General features: G+C 36.7%; 1 pseudogene; it reads right to left on the bottom strand.

Annotated features, from left to right (window-relative positions):
* Window positions 1-8,161: 8,161 nt before the first annotated feature.
* Window positions 8,162-10,106, bottom strand: LOC116879626 (annotated as a pseudogene).
* Between the last annotated feature and the right edge of the window lie 2,965 nt (window positions 10,107-13,071).

Raw genomic sequence — 13,071 nt, 5'->3', positions numbered from 1 at the left:
CCTCATAATAGGTAAAATAGTTCAAGAAATTATTTGACTCTCAGGCTTAGGAGTGAAATATTTTACCTCCAATCTGAGAAAGTTATTCCTCATATGGAAGCGTAGCACTGTAGAGTACATACTTAGCATAACTTAGGTGGGGTCATACATGTCTTTCTGGTTTGCTGGGATTTGTGTTTGAGGAGTCAAGAGAACCCATTCCATGCACTTTGTTAATTAGGGATAGTGTATGCATTATCACATTCTTGCTGTTTACCTCCTCAAACATATCATTTCTATCGCATATTCAATTGGGCAGAGTAAGAGACTTGAACCATGGTCAATATAGTGGAAGAAAAAGAATCTTACCCCTACCCTCTTAGATTCTATAGCTGGCCTGAGAATTAAGTGGACATAAGACAGCTTAAGGAGAAAATTTTATTTACTATTTTTGTGTGTACACAGGAGCCTTCATAAAAATTGAAGAAAAATGAAGACTTGAACAAAAGATGACAGAAAGCTTATATCTTTTTTTTTTAACAAAGACTGATGAATTTGCAGAGAAATGACAAGACAAAGGAAAAGGGCTTACGCTTTTACTGGCAGTAAATTAAGGGAAAGTGACTAGGAAGTACACAGGGAAAACTAATGGAAGATTAGAGTGGTTTTAGTAGATTTGTTTGTACAAGCCCATTTTGGCATGAACTCCCAGTCTCCAGTGAGAAGAATGCCCTTCTCTTCCTGGTATAGTCCAGGCCCCTTTCTCATGGAAAATATTCTGACCTGCTTTTAAGTAGAAAGGGGGACATCGGAGATCCCGTCTTGCATCTGCTTCTCAAACCTTCAGTTCAAAACAATCGCTATGTCAAAGGGCATATTGTGGGGTGTCATGTTTTGAACACCTTCACCATCATTAGTAATAAAGGGAAAATGTACTTTGAGCTCTTAGAATGTCAGGAATTATAACATAGGAATTCTGTTAAGATAACCATAAAGTAACAGAAGTCACTAGAAGAAAAGCTAGGGAGAAGCATTAACCTCCAATTTAACAATTTTTATTCTAATAATTGACCACCTTAGAGCCCAAGAGTCCAAACAAGTGAACTGCAGTGTGATTAACAAAGGAGAACTTTGCAGAGGAGACCTGTCCTATAGCAAAAGGAAGAAAAAGTTCATTTACACAGCATGATTCCCAACAGATTAACTATTTTATACCACAGCTCTCAATTTTTCTGAATTAAGTAGGCAATTGCTGCATTCTAGAACCATTTGCTAGTTGACTTGAGAGCATGTGAGTAACCAAGGCAGGAGCAAACTGATATGAAAAGCTTGGCTCTGTCATACCCATCCTAGGATGACGAATACAGAGCACTAATTAACATCTATTTGGTCAAAGGTCTAGTGAGGAAATGCAAAGCTGACAAAGATACCCTGGAGAACTGTATTTCATATGGTAAAAATGAGCACAATTGAAAGAATGAATATGGTAAATGCTGTAATGAGTACAGTTGGGGTTTATACTGATTCTAACAATCAGGGTTGGGGAAGACAGTTGGGAGCAGACCACTGTATCATGAAGTCTTCTTTAATCCCAATTCCAAACTGAGACCACAAATGTGAACCTTGGGTAGTTGCCAATACATCATCTGTTGGACAGTCAAAGCACATAATTTTCTACATGATAAATGCAAAGTTCTTTTTTCCCCCTGGCAGTATTTAATTTTAGAAATGCCAGGAATCCATTTTAAGGAAAAGAAACTTGACAGGCAAATAGGGCACTTGAATACTTAATGGAATACTGTAAAGAAGACAACATTATTAAATGAGTTGTTCACAAAATATGCTATACAACTCTTAAAAAATACAGCCAAGAAATGGCTAGAGTCAGAGGCTACTTGCATGACATTTGATTCAAATACAGATGTTTTCAGATGTATTTTAATCAATTAGTTCAATCATGAATAATGCTTGGAGCTCAGAATTAAGATAATTGTCTTGTCTGATAATTGATTCATATGAACATTATTGGGAATCACCTGCTTGATTGCCTTTCAAGGGAGCATGCAACCAACAGGAGCTTCTTGAAGGATGTCAGAAAATTCTTTTCACATCACAGTACTCTTTTTTTTTTTTTTTTGAGATTTTATCTGTTTGTCAGAGAAAGAGAGAGAGAGGGAGAGCACAAGCAGGGTGAATGTCAGACAGAGGAAAAAAAAAAAACAGGCAAAGGGAGAAGCAGGCTCCCCACTGAGCAAGGAGCCCAATGTGGTACTCAATCCCAGAACCCCAGGATCATCACCTGAGTTGAAGAAGACACCCAACCAACTGAGCCACGCAGGCATCCCTCACATCACAGTACCTTAGGAAAACAGCAGTATTCCCCCACCTTGCCCCTTGTATCTCAGTTTTCTCCATTTTAATAGAGCTCTCCAAATAAAAATTATGAATGAACTTTTAATGTGCTATTGTTCTAAATCTCTAAATCTTTAATCAACTCCATTAGGGTTGGTGTGAAGAAGCGTCCATATGACTACATGGAGCCAAGGTCAGGTCATGGCCCACCATCTGTCCATGAGAAATGGACTGGGAAGTTGTTCCTCACGGACAGGTATGTTTTGGCATTAAAAGCAGAAGTTGGTCATCTTTTGAATCGAAGCAAATTTATGTTGGATGCAGGAAATCATTTTCACATTAATGTATAACAGGTCATCTACAGGGAGCCATTTTGAATAGAAATTGCTACTTCCTGATCATGTGGCCCTTATTACAGCCTCTGCACGGTGATTGCCATGAAGTCAGTTATGTGTTTAACTTTATCTTAAGGAACTGAAGCTCATTTCTGTCTTTTGCTGCAGATCCTAGATCCTGTCTATTCTGTGAAAAAGAGAGCTTTATATAAATTAACCAAATTAAAAGAAGTCTGGTGTATATTCTAGATGGTTATATTGTAAACTTGACTTGAGCAAGGGCTGTGTACCAATACCTCAAAAAATCCCCAATAAAACACAAGATAAATACATACTTATTCAGTCTTTTAGCTTTCTCAGAAATCTCACTTTCCTCAAAATTCATGTCACTTCCTCAAAAATTATATCAATACAATATCTACTGTGTATTTAAGTGTTAACTCTCCCTTGAGGGCTGTATTTCAAAACATCAACAATATTTGAACCTCCTTGAAAGTTCCCACAAGAAGTAGAAAATAAAGAAGAAAGAATAAAGCAGATGGGAGTACTGGGTGTTGACCTAGAATCACTCACGAGGTAAGTGACTGTCCCAGCTCACATTGTCTGATCACATTTATATCTCAGCCAAATTAAAGATGACTGTGTTTAAGTATGTGTAAAATAGTCAAAATCATCTTAACTGCTGAGACTCTGCTTGACATTCATTCACACTGGAAAAGAGAAAAGATATTCTTGTCTCCTTACCTACTGGCCTAAGATCAATATGAGGCATTATCAAAGAGTTTCCTCTGTGTTGTTTGAGTCCTACATGTTCCATGTGATCTTTCTCTCACCACTGCCTAACCAACAGCGACCTTGGTTCTGAATCCTTGATCTGATGATCTCAAATGTACTGTTTTTATTATTCTTTAAGATTTTATTTATTTATTTATTTATTTATTATTTATTTATTTATTTATTTACTTGAGAGAGAGATAGCGAGAGAGAGCACAAGCTGGGAGGAGAGGGAAAAGGAAGGAGGAGAGGGAGAAACATGAAGGAGAGGAAGATATGGGAAGAAGATGGAGAAGGAGGCTCCCCGCTGAGCAAGGAACCCCTGTGGGGCTTGATCCCCAGACCCTGAGATCATGATCTGAGCCAAAGGCAGCCACTTAACTGACTAAGCCACCCAGGCACCCCTCAAACTTACCGTCTATATTTGGGCTATCTCTATCAATTTAGGTCAGTAGTGTTCCTGTTTTTGGTTTTTGTTTGTTTGGTTGTTTTGTGTGCATTGTAACTTGCAATGGCCCAACCTGAACCTCTACCTGCCTGTATATCACCCTTCCTGCTATTGTCTGTGGCCCTCCAAGATAAAAATGGATGATTCAGTAAGGCCATGAGAATATGGACTGGGGTTTATGAAAACTTCATTTGTCACATTTCCTACTCATTAACGGTGTGCCACTGGACAGATACTTAAACACTCTTGGCCTCATCTAACTTAGTCATGAAAGAAAGAAAACCATCATTCGACATGATTAGGGACATCAAATAAGAAAAGGCTTTATCTGCTCAGGCAACAGCAGAATACTAGGGTTCAGTGAATAAGAGTGGAAATCATATCAGTTCTATTTACTCTGGAGAAGAGATAGGGGAAGGATGGGATGATTCCAATATTCACTAAAATCTAGGGAAGGCATTTTTCAGGAAAGAGGGCCTTGGTAATTTTCTCAGATGAAACATCCATTCTTTGTATTTCCCATGTAGCGCAGCTAGCAAACTCCCTTCCTGGTATAAATGTACTGGGAAAGATAATTGTTAAAGGAACCCAACTTAAGAAAGAAGATGATAGTTTTTAAAAAGATACTGCATTTACTGTAATAGAAATTAATTCAGAATCATTCTTTTGAATCAGTCACATTCATTCACACAATACTAAACTAAGCCCCAGCAAATTATCTTGATTTCACTTTTTCACTTTCTCTATGTTCCATGTTGGAAAGAAAGTTAATTTCCAGTGTTATTCTTATAGACCCACAACTTAGTCTGTTGGTATATTTTAATTAGAGAAATGCCTGATTCATATCCACTCTCTCGTCTAATTTTCCACTTTCACATCACTAATATGTCTTTGCTGGCTTCCAAAAGGCATTCCCTTATGTTCCCTAGTATTTTCTCCAGATGAAAGAACAGGGCATGGGGGAAGAGCCTTTATTTATGAACTTGCTGTTCTCTCTTGAATAACCAAAGCTCTTTCTACTGATATCATTGGAAAGAAAAATATTCTAGGCATAAAGGAGAAACTGAACACAGTCATGCTCTTTGGTTGGTAGACCTTATTTGTCAGAGGACTTTTTAAGACTCAGAGCCTTTCATCAGAACTAAATCAAGAGTAGGCCGTTATAACAAATACTCTCCCAAATTTTATGCCGTGGATGGTATCATTTTAGAGATTTCTATTATTTGTAGACCAGAAACCCAGAATTGATTGACTCACCCAATGGGAGGTACTCAGGCATTGGAAGTTTCCAGATGACATTTAGGGGGCCTGTGTACACAAATAGGGAGGCCCATGGACTTAAAGCAATATCAGAAAAACTGGGTTTCATATGGCCATCCCCGTACCCCCCAAATGGCAATAGTACAATGATAACCTGTTCTTCTCAAGTTGTTTCTCATGTCAATCGCCTTTTATTTTAAACAAAACCCCATTTCCTATTTGTTTTGGGGAGCACTAATATGTAACCTACTATGATAATAATAATAACTTCCCCTTTTTAAAAAATGCCTACCATGTGCCAGATGCTAAGTGTTTGTCTCTTTTTGCTTTTATATCAGCTTGTCAAAGAATGAATTATTATTCTCATATTATAGATGAGAAACCTAAAGATCAGAGAAATTAAAAGACTTAAGGTCTCAGAATTCATAAAGGATGGAGATAGGATTAGAACCCAAGTGTGAATCCAAATCCCTTTTTCTTCCCCTATGCTACAACTTACCCCCATTGTTTCCTGTTCTGTGATGAAAACCAATATATAAAATGCCAATGTCAATATTTTCCCAAGTAAATCTTTTTAACACTTATTTTTCAGGTATTTCTCAGCAAGGTTTATTGATCTATATGTGGTCAAATGGAAGATTCTTCTCCCACTCATCTCTTAACCCATTCATTCCTCACACTCACCTTCCACTGGTATGCTGAAGCAAATCTTGATATTGTTTAAAAAGGTCAGAAATTTAAGTTTCTATAATTAGTTCTCATTTATTCATTCTGTGACATTTCCTTGAGCCCCAGGACATTTCTGCCCTTTCCAAAGGAATAAACCTTTTCCAAATAATTTAATATTTTTTCTTAATATTTGCATGTCACTAGCCTGGTATATATCCACACATAACCTATACAATACTTTGGAAATGATGCTTGTGTTTCTTCCTTTCTATTCCCTTGGCAGAACAGATAAATAATTTCTGTTATTAACAGAGTCAAATTAAGTATTTCATGGAAGTGCAAACACTTACAAACACACAACAATCTGTCTGGAACGGCCATGATAACCACAGGAACTATAATCCAACATGTTTCCAAAGGAAAAGCCCCAAACTAAAATCTCCAGATAGTTTCTCCTCCTTTCCATTTTCCCTGATTCTATGGCAAATTTTCCATTAATATTCTGTACTTGAGATTTAAATTCTTCAAAACAGTAAGATAATAGAGGAATAGCTGTTTCCTAGACAGAAGATTTTGTTAACACTCACTTATTGAATATTTAACAAGCTGGACCTTAGTGACAATACTGGAGCTGCAAATTTGCTTAAGACAGTACTAAAAAAGAACATACTGGGGATGATTTGGGAAGGGTTAAATAAATGATGGTTATAGCTACCTGATGGAATTATATGCAGACATTAAAACTGATGGTTTCAAAGACATGAAATTATGGGGAACTACTTAATACTATGTTAAGATGGGAGGGAGCAGAAGTCATATGTATTTTAGGATTCACGTATATTTTTTTTTTTTCCAAACAGTTCTACACTGGAAAAACCCACAGCGTGATCAACAAAAACAACAATGGTGGGGGTTTTTTAATAAGTAATGAAATAATGGGTGATGTGTTTCTCTTCTTTATATTTATCAATTTTGTGAAAATATTACAAACAAAGAATGATAGATCTTCTGGAGGCATGAACAAAATTCTTAGCTAGAGCATGAGAAGGACACACAGATCCTGCCGAAGGAAGTCAGTGAGATCTCAGTAGGGTTGAACTGGTACTTAAGGAGAAGCTAGCTAGTCAAAGAGGGAGGAAAGGACATTACAGGCAAAGAATAGTAAAAGCACCTGGTGTTTTCAGGAGCAATGATATTATGTCCTGTGCTTGGCTTAAACATATGATGACTAAAATGCCTAAACCATTATTAGGTAATAAGGCAAGTCTGTCCACACATGGACCTTAAATAAGCAAAAAGGAATTTAGGTAAAAATAAAGGGAAATTTATAAAACTTACAATGTGGAAAACATGACAAGTAATTTCGGCAATTCTATTAGGCTTCAATAACTGACCTCCTATTATTTCCCTACTTGGGATATTATAGGGTTCCTTGTCATTTGAAAATATACAGTAAAAAAAAAAAAAATCATTGGCTTCTATCATCAACTCTTGTGATGTTGGAAAATCACCAAACAAAATGTATATTTTCAAAAATGTATATTTTATCTGGCTAACACTAGCTTGAATGTGTGGAATGTTTCCATCTTTTCCCAAGATTTCTTTGATTTGGAATTTCTTCTTAATAATTCATACAATAAAAGAGAGGAAATGTATTTTTTTGGCAGAAGATTTTTTTTCTCTATTACAAATATTTGGATCCAATTTTTAAAAGATGGTTAGTCTAAAATCTTTTAGATATAACATTAAATATGAATAAAACTAAAAATAAATACTTCATATTTATAGCATATGCTCAGCCATAAAAAATTTTCAAGTACAACCCAAAATTTTAAACATTCACATTCATAATTAGTAATGACAGATGATACCATTTAATAGAAAGATGCAGCCTTAGATCTAGTTCTAAATGTAATATGTTTCTATATTTTTAAATAAATCCTATAAATGTAAGAGTTGCCTATTCACATCAGTATAATATATGAAATAGAACAGTTTCAAGACTACTAGCTCAAAATAATGACAATCTACTCAACAAGCAATCTCTGAACGCCAATATAACACATAAAAAATGAATGAAGCTGTTGTGTTTACTTAAAGTTCAGCTTAGTGGCTTTATTGAGATAGACATTAAATATTTTTCTACAGGCATATGTCAGAGATATTGCAGATTTGGTTCCACACCATCACAACAAAGTCAATATCATAATAAAGCAAGTCAAATGAACTTTTTTGTTTCCCAGGGTCTATAAAACTTATCTTCATATCCCTTGTAGTCTGTTCATCTATGTACATCTAGAAAATATACATACCTTAATTAAAAAACACTTTGTTGTTAAAAATGCTAAGCATCATCTGAGCTTTCAGTGAATCATAATCTTTTTGCTGGTAGAGGGTCTTGCCTTGGTGTTGAGAGCTGCTGACTGACCAGGGTGGTAGTTGCTGAAGGTTGGGGCAGTTGTGACAATTTCTTAAAATAAGACAACAGTGAAGTTTGCCACATTGATTGACTCTTTCTTTCACAAATAATTTCCCCATAGCATGTGATGCTATTTGATAGCATTTCACCCACAGTAGAAACTCTTTGAAAATTGGAATTAATCCTCTCAAAACCTCTCACTGCTTTATCAACTAAGGTTCTGTAAAATTATAAATCCTTTGTTGTCATTTCAATAATCTTTACAGGATCTTCACCAGGAGTAGACTCCATCTTCAGAAGTAACTTTCTTTGCTCATCCACAAGAAGCAACTCTTCATCCATCGAAGTTTTATCATGAGCTCGCAGCAAGTCAGTCTCATCTTCAGGTTCCACTTCTAATCCTAGTTCTCTTGCTATTTCCACCACATCTGCAGTTACTTCCTCCAATGAAGTCACGAGCCCCTCAAAGTCATCCGTGAGGGTTGCAATCAGCTTCTTCCAAACTCCTGTTCATATTGCTATTTTGATGTCCCATAAATCATAAACATTCTTAATGGCATCTAAATGGTGAATCCTTTCCAGAAATTTTCAATTTAGTTTGCCCAGATTCATCAGAGTAATCATTATCTATGGCAGTTTATGAACTGTATTTCTTCAATAACAAGACTTGAAAGTCAAAATCACACCTTGATCCATAGACTGTGGAATGGATACTCTGTCGACACGCATGAAAATGTTTATCTCATTGTCCATCTTCCTCAGAGCTCTTGGGTGACCAGGTACATTGTCAGTGAGTGGTAATATTTTTTTTTAAGTCTTTTATTCTGAGCAGTAGGTCTCAACAGCGGGCTTAAAATATTCAGTTAACCATTTTGTAAACAGATGTGCTGTCATCCAGGCTTTGTTGTTCCATTTATAAAGCATGGCATAGATTTAGGATAATTCTTAAGGCCCCAAGATTTTCAGAATGATGGATGGACATTGGCTTCAATGTCAAGGCACCAGCAAGCTGCATTAGCCCCTAACAAGAGAGTCAGCCTGTCCCTTGAAGGTTTGAAGCCAGGCATGGCCTTCTCGTCTCTATATATGAAAGTCCCAGATGGCATCTTCTTCCAATAGGAAGCTGTTTTGTCTGCATTGAAAATCTGTTTTGTAGTGTAGTCACCTTAGTTAAGTATCTTAGCTAGATGTTCTGGGTAACTTACACAGCTGCTGCCTCACCTGGCCCGTTTGTTATGGAAATAACTTCTTTCCTTAAACCTCATGAACCAACCTCGGCTGGCTTCCAGTTTCTTCTGCAGCTTCCTCTCTCTGCCCTCATAGAATTGAGGAGAACTAGGGCCTTACTGTGGATGAGGGTTTGGCTTAAGGAAATGTTGTGGCTGGTGGGATCTTTTCTCTAGACCATTAAAACTTTCTCCATATCAGGGCGCCTGGGTGTCTCAGTGGGTTAAATCCTCTGCCTTCAGTTCAGAGCCTGATTTCAGGGTTCTGAGATCGAGCCCCACATTGGGCTCCCAGCTCAGCAGGGAGCCTGCTTCCTCCTCTCTCTCTGCCTGCTACTCTGCTTACTTGTGATCTCTGTCTATCAAATAAATAAATAAAATCTTTAAAAAAAAAATTTCTCCATATCAGGAATGAGGCTGTTTCACTTTTTTAACATGTGTGTCTTCACTGAAGTAGCACTTTTCCTTTCCTTCGAGAACTTCTTTGCATTCACAAATTGCCTGTTTGGCCCAAGTGGCTTAGTTTTTGGCCTATCTCAACTTTTGACATGACTTCCCCACTAAAGTTAGTGGTTTCTAGTTTTTTACTTAAAAATGAGAGAAGTGTGTCTCTTCCATTCACTCGAACACTTAAGGGCTATCATAGGGTTATAAACTGGCCTAATTTTAATATTATTGTGTTTCAGGGAAGAAGGAAGCCTGAGGAGGAGATAGATGAGGGGATGGCTGATTGGTGACGCAGTCAGAAAACACACAAAAGCTATTGATTAAATTCACCCACTTATATGGTCAGGGGTCCCGATGCCACAAAACAGTTGCAGCAGTAACATCAGAGATCACAGATCACTGTAACAAATGCAATAATAATGAAAAAAGCTTTAAATATTGTGAAAATTACCAAAATGTGACACAGAGACACAAAGGGGGACATGCTGTTGGAGAAGCGCTGATAGGCTAACTTGACACAACGTTGCCGCAAACCTTCAATTTGTAAAAATCTCAATATCTGCAAAGGGCAATAAAGCAGGGGGCAATAACATGAGGGAAGCCTATATCTTATTGACTGCTAAAATTGAATGCGGCAAATTTCTTTGTTGCACAATTAGTGTCCACTTACTTTTGCTGAATTACTGCAAGTCAGTGTTAGAAACATTTGCGTAAAGCAACTACTGCCATGACAACATGGTGCTGGTGTTCTGAGGTACTCGAGTCTTGCACAGTGATTTAGCTTCTGCTTTGCACAAACACACTATCATATCTCAGTATGGACTTGGGCAGTGATGTGACTGCGTGTTTCATTATGAGGTGGGAATCTAATGATTCAGAATTTGTTGAAAACAGTTGGGGAGACTTAAGACACCAGTTGCTGACCTCAGTCTAAGATACTGTGGTCTAAAGTCAATCCCAATTTGTGCTTATTTATGAGAAAAATATAGATAGTTCCAAACTATGGTTTCCTTTTACTATAAGATTAAAATTATGGCTAAGACAACAGAAGAAGAGAGTAATTGAGATTTATTTCCTTAAAGAATAAGAACACAGTTAATTAACCTAGACATACTAGAATAAGAATAATAGCTGGTCAGCAGACAATATGCAATTTAGATAATATAGAGAAAACGGACATGGTGGTCTGTTGCTAGGACAACAGCCTTTGTGGAATTGAGGCAGAAAAGAAGCTATAATGAGGTTAATGGAGAGGTTAAAAAAGTATGCATACATATATTTTGTTAACGCTCCATGTTTGTTTTAACAGGTTATTGGGGAAGAGACTACATAAAAGGGAAAACAGAAAAAGGGCTTTCTTTCATCATACAATAGTCAATCCCTTACAGTTGTCTCTCAATTTACACAGAATAATGCAGGCGTATAGAGACAAGTCCCCAATGAAATTTTAATGTGTGAAGTCTTCAGAAAAGCTATGTGTTTATATTGTCACAATAGTGACAGCAGCCATGACACCATTAATCACCCTTTGTTTACTATTTCCGTCCTAATGGCCCTTGAGAAATAGCTCAATAATGAGCAGGCACTCTATTCAGAACCACCTCTGATCCAAGTGATTATCCTGACTGGGAAAATGGTGTGACCCCATGAATGAACTAGGATCTCTTACATCACATGTTTGTTTTTTAAATCACTTACTGCCAGCCCACGATTGTTATTTTGCAGTTGTACATTTTTCCCAGTTGGTCAAGGACTGAAGTATATGACACTTACATTCTTCAGTAAATTTACTATTTTCAAGATCTCAGGTCTTGAGTTTTTAAAAATCTATGTAAAAAAACATTAGCTCTCCTGTCTGTGGTGATCAGCGATTGTCTTCCCAGTATATCTGAAAATTCTACATGTAATTTTTTGGATTATGATCATTTGGTAGTAATTTCTTTTTTCCTTTTTATGTTAGAAAATAATTATTGAAAATTTCTTATTCTACAGCATTTTTAATGTTAACTCTAATTAATTTGAATTCTCAGTTGTGTGAGGTGCAAATCCACATCCTGTTTTAACGTGTGTCTCCTCCATCTTAGAGCTTTTTGACCTCCCTGTCCATTTTTCCACAAGAACTCACGGTTGGCTTCTGGCTTGTTTCACCTGATAATGATATCAACTCTTTGAGCTTTAGCTTTCAACCTAGGATGCTGGAGAAACCCAAACAACTGGGTATATAACAAAAGAATTTGTTTAAGTTACAAATGATAAGTTTATCTCTTTTTTTAAACTGGACATCCTACCTAGAAATCCTCAGATCCTACTAACTGGCACTCAGCCAACTTATAAACAAGTTGCTTTTCTCTTTTTTATATCGAATCTTCCGGAAAATATACATTTTTAAAACTCCTACATGTAATGTGAGAGCATTTGGAACCTACTCATAGCCTTAACTCTGACTTAGATGATGTCAAAAATTAGGCATTTTAAATATTAAAAAGTTAGAAAGAACCCACCCACGTAGAAACTTAGACAATAGTATTATTTTGCTTGTTTTAATGCATTCTTGAAGTCCACCACTTTGGTCAATATCTTCAGATAGCCTGTTGGCTAAAAGTCCTGGATGATTTCTACTTTTCTTACTGTGTGTGTGTGTGTGTGTGTGTGTGTGTGTGTGTGTGTATGCAAACACACCTTCATGAGAAATGAAGAAGCTTTCCAACTTTGTCCACTGGACCAGGTATTTGATTAAATTCAGAAGCTTGCTTGCCTGTGTGTAATTAAAGCTCTATACAATGCACTTAAACGATAATGAGATCATTGAAATGGACTCTTTTCCTAAAAATCTGGAATCCTTTGGGCAATGTAGAGTTCCAGGATACTTCAATGTCTCTCCTGTATTTAAACAACACGTGACATTTTGGGAACTTTATGCTTCAAGGGAAAATTTGGGAACATTCAGATGACATTATCTTTGTATAATTTGTCAACTTAGAACTTTATGTTGTTATAGATGTCTCCTTGCTATCTCTACACCCAGGATGATGTTATAAAGGGTGTATCTATGAGGATCACGTGGCAAGACCATTTTGTGTTACATAAATGCCTAATTTTTTGATGAAAAAAATCTTATTAAAAAAATCTCTCTCTCTCTCTCTCTCTGTCAAATAAATAAAT

Source organism: Lontra canadensis, unplaced genomic scaffold (genome assembly GCF_010015895.1).
Source record: "Lontra canadensis isolate GAN:19392208 unplaced genomic scaffold, GSC_riverotter_1.0 scaffold62, whole genome shotgun sequence".
Classification (NCBI taxonomy): domain Eukaryota; kingdom Metazoa; phylum Chordata; class Mammalia; order Carnivora; family Mustelidae; genus Lontra; species Lontra canadensis.
This window is presented reverse-complemented; position numbering and strand designations above follow the sequence as displayed.